This window comes from Carlito syrichta, unplaced genomic scaffold, assembly GCF_000164805.1.
Source record: "Carlito syrichta isolate Samal-C Ts95f unplaced genomic scaffold, Tarsius_syrichta-2.0.1 Scaffold307833, whole genome shotgun sequence".
Lineage (NCBI taxonomy): Eukaryota > Metazoa > Chordata > Mammalia > Primates > Tarsiidae > Carlito > Carlito syrichta.
Genome location: NW_007251929.1, coordinates 412,777 through 430,587, shown reverse-complemented (window position 1 = coordinate 430,587; position 17,811 = coordinate 412,777). Strand labels below are relative to the sequence as shown.

At 35.5% G+C, this 17,811-nt stretch overlaps 1 pseudogene; it reads right to left on the bottom strand.

The window, feature by feature from the left end:
* Positions 1-11,977: 11,977 nt before the first annotated feature.
* Positions 11,978-12,902, bottom strand: LOC103267043 (annotated as a pseudogene).
* Positions 12,903-17,811: the final 4,909 nt, after the last annotated feature.

Below are 17,811 nucleotides of genomic sequence, written 5' to 3'. Positions count from 1 at the left end.
TCTTTGGATCTCAGTAATTGGGGGTTATCAAATACCAACATCTAAAAGGTGCGGTCTCATCTGATATATAAACAATGGAACAAAAATTCAAACACAAAGTTTGATTTCTGGTAAACTTTTTGTTTTTATTTTAACTTTGGGGGCACATGCACAGGTCAGTTACAAGGGTATGTTGCATAATGGTGAGATTTGGGCTTTCTATAAACATCGTCACCCAAATAGTGAGCATGGCACACAATAGATAGTTTTTCAAACCTTGCTCCTCTCCCCCTCAATCTTTTAGGAGTCCCCGGTCTCTATTCTTCTTATTTATTTGTCTGTGTGTGCCCTGTGTTTAGCTCTCACTCATGAGTTGCAGTATTTGGGTTTCTGTTTCTGTGTTAATTTGCTCAGATTAATGGCCCCCAGCGTCACCTATGTTGCTGCAAAGAACATGACTTTGTACTTTTTTATAGTTGTGTAGTAGTCCATGGAATACATATAGCACATTTTCTTTGTCCAATCCACCATTGGATGGGAATCTAAATTAGATCCATGCCTTTGCTACTCAGAATGTGCTGCAATAAACATACAAATGTAGGTGCCTTTTTGGTAGAACAATTTATGTTACTTTTGGTATATACCCAGTAGTGCACTTGCTGGGTTGAATAGTACTCTATTTTCACGTATTTGAGAAATCTCCAAGGTGCCCTCCATAGAGGCTGAGCTAGTTTACACTCTCACCAGCAGTATAGGAGTAGGTCCCTTTTCTCTGCAACCTCACCATCATCTTTTGCTTTCTAACTTATTATCAATACTCATTCTGCACGTTATGAGATGGTGTCTTATGATGGTTTTAATATGCAGTTCTCTAATGGTGTGGGATGGCATCTCATTATAGTTGTGATATGTGTTTCTCTAATGATTAGTAATGTTGAGTATTTTTTCATATATTTGTTAATCGCTTGAATGTCTACTTTGAGAAGTGTCTGTTCATGTCCTTTGATGGAATTATTTGGGTTTTTTTGATGGAATTATTTGTTTTACTTTTGTCACTTCCTTTATGTTCCTTATAGATTCTGAATATTAGCCCTTTGTAGCATGCATAGTTTACAAATATTTTCTCCCATTCTGTACAATATTTATTTTACTCTGTTGACAGTTTCTTTTGTTGTGTAGAAGCTCTTTAGTTTAATGAGGCCCTACATGTTGATTTTGGTTTTGTTTTGCTGCAATTGCTTTTAAGGACTTCATCATAAATTTGTTTCCTAGGCTGATGTACAGAAGAGTGCTTCCTAGGCTTTCTTCTAGGATTTTCATACTTTGAGATCTTACATTTAAATCTTTATTCCATCTTCAGTTAATTTTTGTAGTTACAGAAAAGAGTCCAGCTTTATTTTTCTTCATTTAGTTAGCCGGTTTTCCCAGCACCATTTATTAAATAGGGTGTTCTTTCCCCAGTGTTTAATCAGTTAGTTGTAGGTGAGCAGCTTTATTTCTGGGTTCTATATTCTTCTCTATTGGTCTATGTGTCTATTTTTTGTCCCAGAACCATGCTGTCTTACTGACTGTAGCCATGAAGTACAGTTTGAAGTCTGGTAATGTGAAGCCTCCAGCTGTGTTCTTTTTTATTAGTATTGCTGTGGCTATTTGGGCTCTTTTTAAGTTTTAATATGAGTTTTTAAATTGTTTTATCTAGTTCTGTGAAAAATGATGCTGGTAGTTTGATAGGAATTGCCTTAGAACTGTAAATTGTTTGGGGCAGTATGAACATTTTAACAATATTGATTCTTCCAATCCATGACCATGGGTTATGTCATATTCAATTTCTATGTTTTGTAGTTCTCCCTGTAGAGATATTTCACCTCCTTAGTTAAATGTATTCTGGAATATTATATATCTTGTAACTTTTTTAATGAGATTGTGTTCTTGATTTGTTTCTCAACTTGAATGTTGTTAGCATATAGAAATGTTACTGATTTTTTAACACTGATGTTGTGTCCTGAGACTTTACTAAAGTCACTGCTTACCAGGTCTGGGAGTCTTTTGGTGGGATCTTGAGGGTATTCTAGATACAGAATGATATTGGCTATGGAGAGAGGTAATATGAGTTTCTCTTTTTCTATTTGGATACATTTTATTTCTTTCTCTTACCTGATTGCCCTTGGTAAAACATCGAGGACTGTTAAATAGGAGTGATAAGAATGGGCACCCTAGTCTTGTTTCAGTTCTTAGGAGGAATGATTTTAACTACTGTTGACTCAGTATGATGTTGGCTATGGGTTGTCATAGATTTATTTTGAAGATGTGTTCCTTTGATGCCTAGATGGTTGAGAATTTTTATTATTAAAATATGTTGAATTTTATCAAATTTTTTGTCTGCAACTATTAAGATGGTCATGTGGTCCTTGTGTCTAATTATTTTTTATGTGGTGCATGATGTTTATTGATTTATGTATGTTGAACCAAACTTGAAACCTGTGAATACAGCCCCAGAGATCATGAAAATTAATTGTTTTGATGTGGTGTTGGACGCAGTTTGCTAGTAATTTGTCGAGAGTTTTTGCATCTAAGTTTATCAGAGATATCAAACTAGTTTTTTTATTTGTTGTGTCTTTGTCAGCTTTTGGTATCAGAATGATATTGGTTTTATGGAATGAGTTAAGGAGGAATCTCTCCTTAACTAAGTCTTCTTTTAGATCAAATAGTAATTGTTTTAAAATAAATCTGGGTGCTCCGATGTTGGGCATATATATATTTAGGATAGCCAAATCTTCTTGTTGAATTGAACCCTTTACCATTATGAAATGTCTTTTTTTTTACTGTTGCTGGTTTAAAGCTGTTTTATCTGATATAAGTATAGCAACCCTTGCTCTTTTTTGTTTTCCATTTAAATGGTAGATCTTTCTCATCTAAAACCTTGAATCTATGCATGTTGTTAGAAGTGAGATGAGTCTCCTGAAGGCAGCAGACAGATAGATCTTTTTGAAATCCAAGTTTACACTTTATGTCCCACTGACATTAAAGGTTACTATTGATATATGCAGTTTTGTTCCTGTTGTAGTTGTTAGCTAGTTGCTTTGTAATTTCAGTTTTGTGGTTACTTCACAGAATCTGTGGTCTATGTTCTAATGTGTACTTTTGTGTTCCATGTTTAGAACTCCCTTAAGTATTTCTCCTAAGGTTGGTCTGTTGGTGACAGATTTCCTTAGCAATTGCTTTTCTAGGAAAGCCATTATTTCCTCTTCATTTATGAAGCTTAGTTTGGTGGGGCAAGAAATTCTTGGCTGGCATTTCTTCTTTAAAGAATGTTTTTCAAGAATACAATGTTTTATCACTTACTATAGTCACCATGCTGTACAATAGAACTCTTGAACTTATTTTTCCTATCTAACTGCAATTGTATTTGCTATGAGCAGCATTGCCTCAACCTCCCTCCTACTATCTAATCACCCTAGTTTCTGGTAACAACCATTCTACACTCTAATCATAGAAGATCAACTTTTTTAGATTTCACATATGAGTAAGAGCATGCAGTGTTTGTGTATCTGTGCCTGACTTATTTACCTTCACATAATGCCTTCCATCCATGTTGCCGTACATGACAGAATTTCATTCTTTTTAATGACTGAATTGTATTTAATTATGTATACATACTACATTTTCTTTCCATTCATCTGTTGAACACATAGATTGATTCCATATGTGGGTATTGCAGTTAGTGCTGCAATAAACATGGGTGAGGAGCTACCTCTTCAACATATTAATTTCTTTTCTGTTGATATATACCTAATAGTGACATTGTTAGGTCATATAATAGTTATATTTTGAATTTTTAAAGAACTCTCTCTGTTTTCCACACTGTCTGTACTAATTTACATTCCCACCAACAGTGTGTAATGGTTTCCTTTTCTCTACATTCTCACCAACACTTGCTATTTTTTGTTGCTGTTTTCGTTGTTGTTTTATAACAGCCATTCTCACAGAAATAGTGATATCTCCCCATAGTTTTGATTTGCACTTCCCTGATAACTAGTGATATTTAGAATTTTTTAATGTATCTCTTGGTCATTTGTATGTCTTATTTTAAGAATGTCTATTCAGCCTTTTACCCATTTTTAAAATCAGGTTATTTGTTTTTAGTTGAGTTTCCTCATATATTTTGGATATCAATACTTATCAGACACATAGTTTGCAAAGGTTTTCTCCCATCTGCTGTTTGTTTCCTTTGCTGTACAGAATCTTTTTAGTTTGATGTAATTCATTTGTCTATTTTGATGTTATTCATTTGTCTATTTTTGTTTTAGTTGTCTAGACCAATGCCATGGACTGTTTTCCCTGTGTTTTCTGTAGTAGTTGCAGATTTTCAAGTCCTATATTTAACTTCTTAATTCATTTACAGTCTATTTTTGTGCATGGTAATTTGATTCTTCTGCATGTGCATTTCTAGTTTCCCAGCACTATTTATTGAAGAGGATATTATTTCCCCATTGTGTTTTCTTGGCAACTTTGTAGAAAATCAATTGACCATAAACACATGGATTTACTTCACAGCTCTTTATTCTGTTTCAATGGTCTATATGTCTGTTTTTATGCCAGTATTATACTACTTTGATTGCTCTAGCTTTGTCATATGATCTAAAATGAGGAAGTGTAATGTCTTCATCATTGTTCTCTTTCTAAAGATTGCTTTGGCTATTCAGGGTTTTTTGTGATTCCATACAAATTTTTTGGATTGTTATTTCTGTGAAGAGTATCATTGGTTTTTGTTTGTTTGTTTGGTTGGTTGGTTGGTTTTTGAGTTGGAGTCTCACTCTGTCACTCAGACTAGAGTGCAGTGGCCGCTCCCAGCCACTGCAGCCTCAACCTGCTGGGCTCCAGTGATCCTTCCGCCTCAGCCTTCCAAGTAGCTGGAACTACAGACACACACTACCATGCCAGGCTAATTTTTGATTTATTGTAGAGATGAAGTCTCACCAAGTTGCCCAGGCTGGTCTCGAACCCACAGGCTCAGGCAATCCATTCACCTCAGCCTCCCAAAGCTCTGGGATTACAGGCTGAACCACTGAGCCCAACTATCACTGGTATTTTGAAAGGAATTGAATTGAATGTGTAATTCACTTACCAATATTAATATTTTCAATAACCAATATTAATATTTTCAATCCATAAACACAGAATACCTTTCTATTTGTTGGTGCCTTCTTTGATTCTTTCATTGATGTCAAATGGTTTTTAGTGAAGAGATATTTCATGTCTTTTGTTAATTTAAGTATTTTATTTTTATGTAGCTATTGTAAATAAGATTGCTTTCTTATTTCTTTTTTAGGTAATTCACTCTTAATATATATAAACACTACTGATTTGGTGTGTTGATTTTGTATTCTGCAATTTTACCATATTTGTTTATCACTTTTTGCAGGTTTCTGGCAGAGACTTTAGAGTTTTATATACATATGATTCTTTTGTTCTTATGCAGGGATAATTTGGCTTCTTTTTTTCAATTTTTATTACTTTTATTTCTTTACCTTGCCTAATTGCTCTTGCTAGGACTTCTAGTACTACTATATTGAACAGAAGTGGCAAAAGTTGGTCTCTTAGTTTTGGTCCAAGTCTTTGAGGAAAAGTTTTCAACTTTTCCCTATTGAGTATGATGTTAGCTGTAGGCTTGTCATATATGACCATTATTGTGTTGAGGTAAATTTCTTCTGTACCTAATTTTTGAGAGTTTTTTGAAAGTATATTAAATTTTGTCAAATGATTTTTCTACATCTCTTCAAATGATCATATGCTTTTGGTCTTCATTCTGTTAATGTGTTTATTATATTTATTAATTTGTATTGAACTATTCTTCTACCTCTTGGATAAATTCCTTTTGTCATGGTAAATAATCTTTTAAGCTGTTGTTGAATTCAGTTTGCTAATATTTTGTTGAGAATTTTTACATTTATGTGTATCAAGGATATGGCAATAGTTTACTTTTTTGTGTGTGTTAGTGTGTGGTTTTAGTATCAGGGTAGTGATGGTCTCTAAGAATGAGTTTGAAGGTATTCCCTCCTCTTTAACTTTTGAAAGAGTGTGAGAGTAATTGATTTTCATTCTTCTTTAAATGTTTGGTAAAATTTAGCGGTCATCTCATCGGTCCTGAGCATTTCTTCAATGAGAATATTTTTATTATTACTGCTTTGATCTCATTGCTTATTATTGACCTGTTAAGATTTTCTATTTTTTCTTAATTTGATCCTGGTAACTTGCTTGTGTCTAGGAATTTATCCATTTCTTCTAGGTTTTCTAATTTGTTGGTGTGTCATTGTTCATAATATTCTCTCACAATACTTCTTATTTCTGTGGCATCAGTTGTAATGTCTCCTTTTTTTCAGCTCTGATTGTTTTAATTCGAATCTTCTTTTTCCTTTGTCTAGCTAAAGATTGTCAATTTTGTCTATCTTTTAAAAAACGAAATTTTCAATTTGTTGGCCTAGTGTATTGTTTTTCTAGTCAATGTTTCATTCACTTCTGCTATAATCTGAATTATTTCCTTCTGTCTAGCTTTGGGGTTAGTTTGATCTTGTTTTTCTAGTTCCTTGAATTGCAATGTTAGGTTGTTTGTTTGAGATATTTCTTCTTTTTTTGATGTAGATGTTTTTGTTATAAATGTCCTTCCTAGAACTACTTTTGCTGTGTTCCACAGGTTTTGGTATGCAGTGTTTACTTTCATTTGTCTCATTTTTTTAAAATTTCTGCTTTTAATATCTTTATTGAACTATTGGTTATTCAGGAGCATGTTGCTTCATTTCCACTTGTGAATTTTCCAAAGTTTCTCCTGTTACTGATTTCTAGTTTTATACCATTGTTGTCTGAAAAGATGCTTGATATGATTCCAATCTTCTTAAGTTTGTTAAGACTTATTTTGTGGCCTAACAAAATATCTATCCTAAAGAATGTTCTATTTGCAATAGAAAATGTTGTTCATTCTGCAGTTGTTGAATGGAAAGCCCTGTATATTTCTCATAGGTCCATTAGGTGCAGAGAGACATTTAAACTTGCTTTTTCGTTGATTTTTGATCTGAATGATCTGTCCATTGCAAAAAGTCGGATATTGAAGTCTTCTACTATTTTTGTATTGCAATCTATCTCTCCCATTAGAACTATTAATTTTTAAATATATTTAGGTCTTCCAGTGTTGGCTTCATATATATTTAAAATTGTTCTATACTTTTGCTGAATTTACCTCATTATTACATAATGACCTTCTTTATCTTTTTATAGTGTTTGACTTAATGCCTATTTTATCTAAGTATAGATAACTCTCTCATTTGGTTCTCATATGCATGAAATATCTTTGGCCAACCTTTCACCTTCAGTTTATGTATCTCCTTACAGGTAAATTGAGTCTCTTGTAAGCAGCATATTGAAAGGTCTTGTTCTTTTTGTAATTCATTTAGCCACTCCATTTCTTTTGATTAGGTAAGGACTTACTATTGCCACTTTGCTAATTGCTTTCTAGTTGTTCTGTAGATCCTTTAGTCCTCTCTTACTATCTTTTATTGTGATTTAATGATTTTCTCAAGTAGTATGTATCTATTATAGAATGTTGATCTGTGGTTATGAGGCTTACAAAAATCATTGTATATTTATAACAGGTTATTTTTACTGATAGCAATAACACCTTAACTTTTATGTCACACCAAAAATTATGCTTTAACTCTACTCCCTTCCCATGTGTTGAATTTTTGATATCACAACTTACATATTTTTATATTGTATACCCCTCAACAAATTATTATGGCTGCTATTTTTGAAAGTTTGTCAATTTATCTTTATACTAAATATATAAATGATTTATATACCACAATTACAGTATTAGGGTATTTTGAATTTGACTGTGTGCTTACTCTTACTAGTGAGTTTTATATTTTCAGAGTTTTGTGCTACTCAGCTTTTTTCTTCAGTTTGTAGAACTCCCTTTAACACTTCTTGTAAGACAGGTCTGTGGTGATTAATCTCTCAGTCTTTATTTTTCTAGTAGTCTCTATCTCCTCTTCATTTCTGAAGGAAAGCATTGCTGGACATAGCATCATTATTGGCAGGGCTTTTTTTTTTTCTCCATACAGTTCTTTGAATATTACCCTATTCACTCCTGGCCTGTAATATTTTTGTTAAAAAATCAATGCTAAACATACTGAAATTCACTCATATGTTATTTTCTTCTTTTTTCTTACTGCTTTTGGGATCCTCTCTTTGCCTTTGATGATAGTCATGGCGTAGTCGTAATTGAATTGAATCTTTTTAAAGGCTTTTGACCTTTCTGAAACTGGATATTTATATTTCTCCAGGTTTGAAACATTTTTTGCTGTTTTTTGTTAAACAAGCTTTCTATCCTTTTATCATTCTCTGTTCCATCTTCAACACCAATTACTTGTACATTTGCTCTTTTGATGCTATCTCACAAATCCTACAAGCTTTTCTTTTCATTCTCTTTTCCCTTTTCTCCTCTGACTGGATATTTTCAAATAACCTGTCTTTCTGTTCAAATAGTCTTTCTCTGTTAGATCAATTCTGCTGATAATGTTCTATTGCCCTTTTCAATTTATTTATTGTATTTTAAAGTTCCAGGATTTCTATTATTATTATTATTATTATTATTATTTCAATCATTTTGTTACAATTTTTATTTTTGTCACTTGCTTTTCACTTGCTGTCCTTATCTTATTAAATTATTTATCTGTAATTTCTTGAAATTTATTTTCTTTCTTAAAACAGCTATTTTGAATTCTTTTTCAGATAGTTCATACATCTTAATCTCTTTAGGGTCAGTGACAGGCATCTTATTTTTTCCATCTGGTGATATCAGATTTCCATGATTGTTCTTCTGGTAATAAACTGATGAACATAGCCCTTCCCATCACAGCATGGCTTTGTCTGGGAATATTCTTCAACAGTAAGCCTATCTTGAGATTCTGGGATGGTTGTCTAGTGTGGTCCCTAAACCTGTCAACACTGTAGTTGTTGTAGAGCTAGGGGGCTCCCTAAGCTTAGGATCCTTGTACCCAGTGCAGCACTGGTCTGAAATCTCAGGACTTCTGAGGCTAGTGCAATGCCAGGTTAGAATTCCATGACTGCTGAGGCAGCACAACATTACAGTGCACTAAAAGCTCAAGGCCATTGAAACTGCATGTAGTTGTGAGTTACTCAGAGCCCAAGGCTGCTATAGTCAATCAGTGATGATTCAAGCCCATCTCAAGACCATCTTACAAATGGCTATGGGGTCTTGTCTGGCACTGAGTCAAATCTAGAGGTTTAATTCACACATACTGGTCAGAAAGTGTGCCTGATGCTTGGTTTTGCTGAAGCAGGCCCAGTTTGGGGTCCAAGGAAAAGTCCTATGGTTACTTCTCAACTTTCCCTTAAGCAGTCAATATCTCTCTGTACTGGTTCTTGAGATTTGGGGAGGGATAACATTGGTAATATAAAATTGTCTTTCCTACCTTCTTCCATGTGTCTTTTCTTATTATTATGCCAAAACCAGTTACAATGATCTCTCACCTTGTTTTCTTAGGTCTTGTGAAGGTACTTTCATGCATGAATAGTTGTTCAAATTGAGGTTTCCGCACTGGAGAATCTTATTCCACTAACTTAATTCATCCTCCTCCCAAATTAGAAAAAAAAGGAGCATCCTTTTTGAAGACATTAGAGAAAGCAAACTGCATAAGAACACAATAAAATGACTTCCCATTTATAAGTTCATGTTTTAACTCTGGCTGAAAACTTTTCATAAATTAGGTCATTCGGGTTATCCAACAATCAGAAAAGTCACGTAATAAGAGGATAATTATCACTCTTCTTAAGTTAGAAAACTAGAACATGCATCTTATCAGTGGCCTAATTAATGTGCCCAAAACTTAAATAAAAGTCAATATCATTCCAAGATAAGCAGTCTTAGGGTCTATGGTAGATAGGATTGCATTGAACTGTGAGTTATATAAGATTTTTTGGTAAGGATCTTTGGATGATATATTATATCGACAACTTGATTCTTTCCCCCAAGAAGATTTAGAGTAAATAAGAAACAAGATATGCACATAATTATTCAGCTATATTCACCAAAATAACTGCAACATGTAAAGTACATTATTATATAAGATATATAATAGTTGAAAAAATGAATAAAACTTGTCACCAGACAAGGAGGGGTTTATTATCTAGTATCAAAGGGAGATACAGACAGACTCAAGATAGTCAGATTAATTGCATTAGGGTGAATAAAGAAAGGCATTGTGTAGGATGAAAAGATTAAACTGAAAATTGTAAGATGGGCATAGTTTTTCAAATGAAGATTTTCAAATGTTAGTTTTTTATTTGAAAGAAGATACGTGACCACAGACTTTTATTTTTTTTATTTTTATTTTTTTTTTGAGTTGGAGTCTCACTCTGACACCCAGACTGGAGTGCAGTGGCCACTTCCGGCCACCGCAGCCTCGACCTGCTGGGCTCCAGCGATCCTTCCACCTCAGCCTTCCAAGTAGCTGGAACTACAGGCGTGCACTACCACACCCGGCTAATTTTTGATTCATTGTAGAGATGAGGTCTCGCCAATTTGCCCAGATGGGTCTCGAACCTGCGGGCTCAGGCAATCCACTCACCTTGGCCTCCCAAAGTGCTGGGATTACAGGCTGGACCACAGACTTTTAAAAAAAAGACAGCAAGGGCATAATCTGGGGGGGAAATGAGCAAAGAGCTGACTCAAATGATTTGTGGATAGAAGAATGTTTGATAGGTGTTATATTTTGGTTATATTTCTTGAAATTGTGAAATGGAGACAAGAGAGATCAAAGCTATTATTTTGATGAAAGACAGTACTATAAAAATGATGTTTATAAATCCTCCAAGAATAATTAGATTATTACAGATTAGCTATCTTAGGAGACATTCTCAAATGACTCATAAAAAAGAGTATCTATGACTCTCTTAATTACTATTGAAAAAAGGAGCCTGAGTTGTTCATGTAAATTAATCCCGGGAAATATTGGTCAATATCTAGTCCCCCTCATTTTCAAAGTACGATCAGGATAAAAGTTGCAAAGAGTAAAACATGCTTATCATTGTTCAACAAACCCACTAATCCAGATGCCTCAATTCTAGCAAGCTGTGCTGATCACAGGACAGGATTTGAAGATTGACTCAACAGGGCTGAGAATAAGAAGGGAAAGAAAATTTAACTGTATATCTAAATAAAGCAGGAAAGGGTAGAAATGAAGATTGTGTCAGAAGTCTGATAAGAAATTCAGGTTGGATAATATGAAGTCAGAAGTTGGTAAAGTACATCTATAAAGACACAAATAGTCTCTTAAAACAAAACACACCCATATAAATATAAGCCATCTTAAGATATTAAAATATCATTAGGAAGAAGAAGATCAATGCAGGAAATTCCTTCTCCAAAGAAGTAGTATTAGGGGAAAAGAATAGCATATCTGTCAAGATAGAGGAGGCAATGGATAGCACATATTATTCACTCTACTAAAAATTTAAATTCTAGAGTCAACATTTGTGTCTTCACAAGAGATTCATTCTTGGCAAAAAAAAAAAAAAAGACCTGTGTCAGGAAAAACTAAGAGATTATTTCACACACACACAGACACAAGATGGGGAAAACTGGAGAAATTATGTTTTTTTATATAAAACAATTCAGGAAACAGAGGCATTAAAATAATTGGAATAAGATATATTCTTTATTTGACAAGCCATACCATTGTAAGCTCCTGTAATTATGCCTTTACTAATTTCTATCACATAAATGAGGCCAAAAAAATGAAGGTTCAAGTCAGTGCAGCAGAAAGAAAAGCCAAGTTCATGTCCCCATAATCAACTAAAATGCTGAGGAAAGCCAAATCTAAACATATTCTTGTGATAACAATTTAAATTTTCTATGCAACATAAAAATTGTACCCCATTATTCATTTCTGTTACCAAGGTCAGATCTCACACATTTTACTTTTTACAACCTTCTCAGTAGTTTCTGGATTCCCTGCTTCATCTCCTTGGTTCTCACACCATGAACAATGGGGTTCAGACCTGGAGGGATGAGGTGGTGCAGGATGTTGAGCAGGATGGGAATATCTGGGGAAATTGTCTTCTGGTTAGTAATGACCAGAACCAACAGGACCGTGCTGAAGAAAAGGATAAGGATGAAGTGAGAGCCACAAGTACCTAGAGCTTTGGCCACAGCTGCCTCAGCCTTGATCCTTAGCACAGTTCTCAGGATAAAAAAATAAGAGAGAATAATAAGGATGAGGTCAGAGCCCACCAGGGACCAACCTATAACAAACTGGTAGAGCTTATTGAAGGAAATGTTATCACAAGAGAGTTTAGAAACAGATGTGTTAGTACAGATACAGTTATTGATGTTTTCTACACAGTGTCTGTGTTGGGAAGAAAGTATGAGGATAGACATAGTAAGAAGGCTATTCCACGTGACAACAAAGATGGAAGCCCTAGACATAAATTGGTTTGTGATAATGGATGGTAACCACAATGGGCAACACACATAGCAGTCATAGGCCATAACCGTGAATGTGCAGGACTCCATAGCCAGGAAACTGTTCATGATGAACATCTGGAGGAAGCAGGCAGAAAAGCTGATAGATTTATTTCCAAACCAGATGTCCAAAACCTTGGGGATGACAGTTGAGGAAGAGAACAATGTCCAGTAGGGAGAGGAGACTGAGCAGGTAGTACATGGGCTCGTGCAGAGAAGTCTCCAGTCAGATGGTGATCAGAAGTGCTACTTTGGCCCCCATGCCCAGAAGGAAGAGTAGACTGATGGGTAGAGACAGCCAGTGCTGCCAGTTCTGGGAGCTGGGGAAGCAGAGGAGGAGGAATTCAGAGACTGGGAGAGTGGAATTATTGCTGGGTAACGTCATGAGATAAATCCTAAGTTGAGGAAATTTCACCTGGATTTGTGTATGATAAGACACAGGAATTATGCACATACAATACAAGGCTGTCAAATTGTTAACATTTTCTCATCAAGAAAATTGATGACATATAGAGGATCAATCTCAAATGAAAGCAAAATTCAATAAGTAGGTGAGGAAGAACATACATGAGGGAAGGCTTGGTAAATTATTCCTAAGTTAATTTTGAAAAGTACATAAAACCGTCTAGACAAAAGTCTAGGAGAAAAATTATGAGAACTATCATATTAAAACATACTGCAAATCTGTAAAAACTTTTCCAAGTGATATTGACAATGAAAGTTGACTATTTATAGATCCTATAGACAAGATACACTTGCTGGTTTATAAAGTTACATAAAATTAATAAATATGTCATAAAATTGTATTTAACTATAGGATGCTTTCAGTGAGTATTGATGTCATAATCTTTTAGACATAAGTAAAAAATTTTCTCTCACTTTTTATTATACCTCAAAGTATAAATTTTAAAAAATTATGATATTCTTTCAATCCTATTATTAACTAGAGGAAAATAAACATAACCATTGATTAAATAAAAAGAGGATCCCCCAAATCACTTCTCATTCTGATTTATTGTATTTCTGGCATAGACATCCATCCTGGACATGCTTAATCCAAGCCTGCATGTAGGAAATTTAATATTCCTATAGAAAGTTGTAGTCAAAGACAAACTGCTTTTATTAAAATTTATAACCACCAACCTCAAAGGAGTACTTAATATACAAGTTTATTACAATAACCTTCTCTGGTTAATTCATTTGTCCACCAATTTCAGGAAATTTTCAAATTTTCTAAATTCTGTTCAAATACTAAATCTCCTCTCTCAGATAACCTTTCTGGCTGCTTCACAAAGTCAACAGAAACATCAGCTGCAAGTTCTTCCATTCCCTATTATAGACTTATATATATATATCCTCTTTGCATCAGTAGAACTATAAAGATGTGGTGTACAATTCAGGGTTTGGTATATAAACATTGATCACGCAGGTACACTTGGACTAAGTAAATTTTACAAGGCAAACAGTAGGTTTTTAAAAGATTTGATGGGACTTCCAGCCAGATGGTGATGGGGCAGCCTGGTCTATGAGACCCTCCGCAAAGGAGAATGCAGAGGATCTCTGGCTCTCTCCCCGGGAGCTGCGGATCCCAACGTTGGCAGCCTGCTCTTCACATAGAGGTCTGCTGTCATCACTGCTGGGGAATCACGGCAGTCTGGATAGCCACTGCAGCCACAGACACAGCAGTCACCGGTTCCACCGCAGCCTCTGTGATGGCCATAGTGCATCGTGCCACCCATGCCTAAGGCGATCCACAACTTCAGTCCTTGAAACCCCTGCAGGCAAGATCTGCTGGGATCGCTGCCACCTCTGCTGCCACTTTGACGTCCTGCCAGCAGTGGGTCTCCTCCGTGAGCCCTGAGGAAGGCTCCCATCTCCAGCCTTTGCCCAACTCCTACCCAGCTCCACCTCCTCTTGGGCGAGTAGCTGAGATAGCACCACCTGCTGGCGATTCAAAGTAACAACACTGAAACGGGACAAACAAGCTTAAAAAACAAACACAGGCCAGATTAGATGGTGAACTGAGTGGTGATCTGAACTGTCCTTCACAGCAGGCCAGGGGCAACTGACCCTAACTGTGAACAAATTTACCAGCTTGAGAAGACAGCTGGATATCAGAGCTGATAGGACATTGGACTTAAATGAAAAGTCTCAGAGTGTGCTCGATTGGTTCTGTTAGTTTAATGACTTGACTCTATTCCTACTGTTTTGTTCCTTTTTTCTCTTCCTTTCCTTCTCTTTTCTCCTCTCTGTAAACCATTTCTTTGTAGAGAGGAACAGCACACCAATAAGGTGGTTGGTTAGCTTGTATGTTAGCATCATTGTATGTTTTAGGTTTTTTTTGTATGAGAGTTGGTTAGTCTGTACCGTGGTCTATTGTTTTTATCTGTTTCAGTTTAGGTCTCTCTCTCCATTTGTTGGTACACTCATCTGTTTCCCCCGTTACTCCTTTCTCTCTCCACCTCCCTCTTCCCCCCACTCTCTGCTCCATTCTCTTTCCTCTGCTAACTTCATTTTATTTCAGGGAGTAAACCTACAGCCCCACTGTACAGACAGATTCCAAGGCAGTGGGAAGTGGGTTTCAGATTACCCATAAACCTGTCAGTGGATACCAGGAACTGCAGATAGATTTTGAATCACAGCTCCCCTCTTAAGTAAATCTCAAAACTGCAAAAAGGACCACCCCCAACCTACAGTGCAACTCCAGAATTGAACAAAGTAAGAGGGCAAACATAAAAAAGAATAGGAGATTGAACAAAGAGAGGTAAAAGCAACCCCTCTACCCCTGAATAACAGAATTAAAGAAGACAGTGACATGGAGGGAAGGAAAAAGTAGGAAGGAAAAAAAATGCACAAATGAAGAAAAACCAAAAGAAGAATATTGGTCTCACACAGACCCCTGCAAGGTCAGACACTGAGAAAACAGACTCCGAAACAAACAATGAAGAGCTCCCAGAATGACTGGTCACATACAACAAGTCCAGATATCAAGACATTAATAGAGAGAATCAAAAAAATTGAGGAGAGACAAGAGGAAAATAGGAAGGAGCTGATGTCAGAAATAACAGCAGTAAAAAATACTGTGATGGAAATAAATAACAAACTAATAAGCATGGAAAGCAGAATTAGCCAAGCAGAAGAAAGAATCTCAGAGCTCAAAGACCAAAACACAGAACTAACCCAAACTGTCAAAAACATAGAAAAGAAGCTCAAAAAGACAGAATAAAATCTTCAAGAGATTAATGATCATTTCAAGAGAATAAACCTAAGAGTAATTGGCCTTCCTGAGGCAGAGAGAGAAACAGAGGCCACACTGGAACAAAAATTTCATGAAATCATTCAAGAAAACTTCCCTCATCTCATCAGTGATGAAAAAATTCAAACACAAGAGATTCAGAGAACCCCTGCAAGACAACAAATGAGAAGACCAACTCCCAGACACATAATAATTTACCTAAACAAAGTAAGTTTAAAAGAAAAAATCCTAAAGGAGGCAAGAGAAAAAGGTCAGACTACCTACCAGGGAAGACCAATTAGAATAGCAGCAGATTTTTCTACAGAAACCCTCCAGGCTAGGAGAGCTTGGAGCCCTATCTTCAAAGTTCTAAAAGATAAACAATTTCAACCGAGAATAACCTACCCATCCAAGCTAAGCTTCATCAGTGAGGGAGAATTGAAATCTTTCCCAGATATCTAATCCCTAAGAGCCTACACTGCCACTAGACCACCTCTACAAGAAACACTTAAGAAAGTATTGAACACAGAAGAAAAGGAAAAAAGAAAAGCAACGTTCTTTACAAGAGTACAGGAAAAAGATTAGAAACACACTTGATCCAACTCTAAAACCAAAAGAAAGACAACACACAAACAGAAAGAACAACAACAACTCTGTTAGAACATTATGATAGGGATCAACTCTCACATTTCAATAATTTGTTTGAATGAGAACGGACTAAATGCACCACTGAAAAGACATAGAATGGCAAAATGGATAAAATATAACCAGGCAACAATCTATTGCCTTCAAGAGACTCACCTCACTAGAAAGGACACTCACAGACTCAAAGTAAGAGGATGGGAAACAAATTTTCAGGTGAATGGAACACAAAAGAAAGGAGGAGTAATAATCTTAATCTCAGACAAAATACCCTTTAAGCTATCAAAAATTAAAAATGATACAGAAGGCCACTACATAATGATAAAAGATTCAATCCATCAACAAGAAATATCCATCCTAAACATATATGCACCCAACATAGGAGCAACAACTTTCATAAAGCAGCTCCTAGGTAAACTAAAAAAAGATATCAATTCTAATACCATCATAGCTGGGGACTTTAATACCCCACTCACAACCCTAGACAGATCATCAGGACAAAAAATCAGCAACGAGATCCGCTACCTCAATGTGACTCTTGATCAAATGGACCTAACTGATACCTACAGAACCCTCCATCCAAAGACCTCAGAATACATATTTTACTCATCACCTCATGGAACATACTCTAAGATCGATCACATACTTGGCCATAAATCAAGCATAAGCAAAATTAAAAGGACTGAAATTTTACTATGCACCTTCTTGGACCACAGTGGAATAAAAATAAACATTAACATAAACAAAGTCCCCCCCAAACCCACAAAGACATGGACATTAAACAGCATGATGCTAAACAAATCCTGGGTCAATGATGAAATCAAAACAGAGATTAAAAGATACCTGGACACAAATGAAAATGAAGAAACATCTTACCAAAATCTCTAAGATGCCATGAAAGCTGTAGTAAGAGGGGAATTTATATCCCTACAAACGCATGTGAAGAAAATGGAAGGATCACATTAACAGCCTAACAAGCCACCTAAGGAAGCTGGAAAAGCAAGACCACAAAAACCCTAATTTCAGCAGAAGAATCCAGATCACCAAAATAAAAGTCCAAATCCAGGACATAGAAGACAAAAAGATAATACAAAAAATCAATGAAACAAAAAACCGGTTCTTCAAAAGGATAAACAAGATCAATGGTCCCCTAGCTAGACTGACCAAGAAAAAGAGATAAAAAGCCCAAATAAACACAATCAGAAACACAAAAGATGAAGTCACATCTGATCCTGAAGAAATACAAAAGATCATTAGAGACTACTACGTACACAAGTATGGAAACAAACTTGAAAACCTTAAGGAAATGGAAGACTTTCTGTCATCACACAACTGGCCTAGGTTGAAACAAGAAGAAATTGAGACCCTAAATAGACCAATAACAATCAAGGAAATTGACTACATAATAAAAAAAACT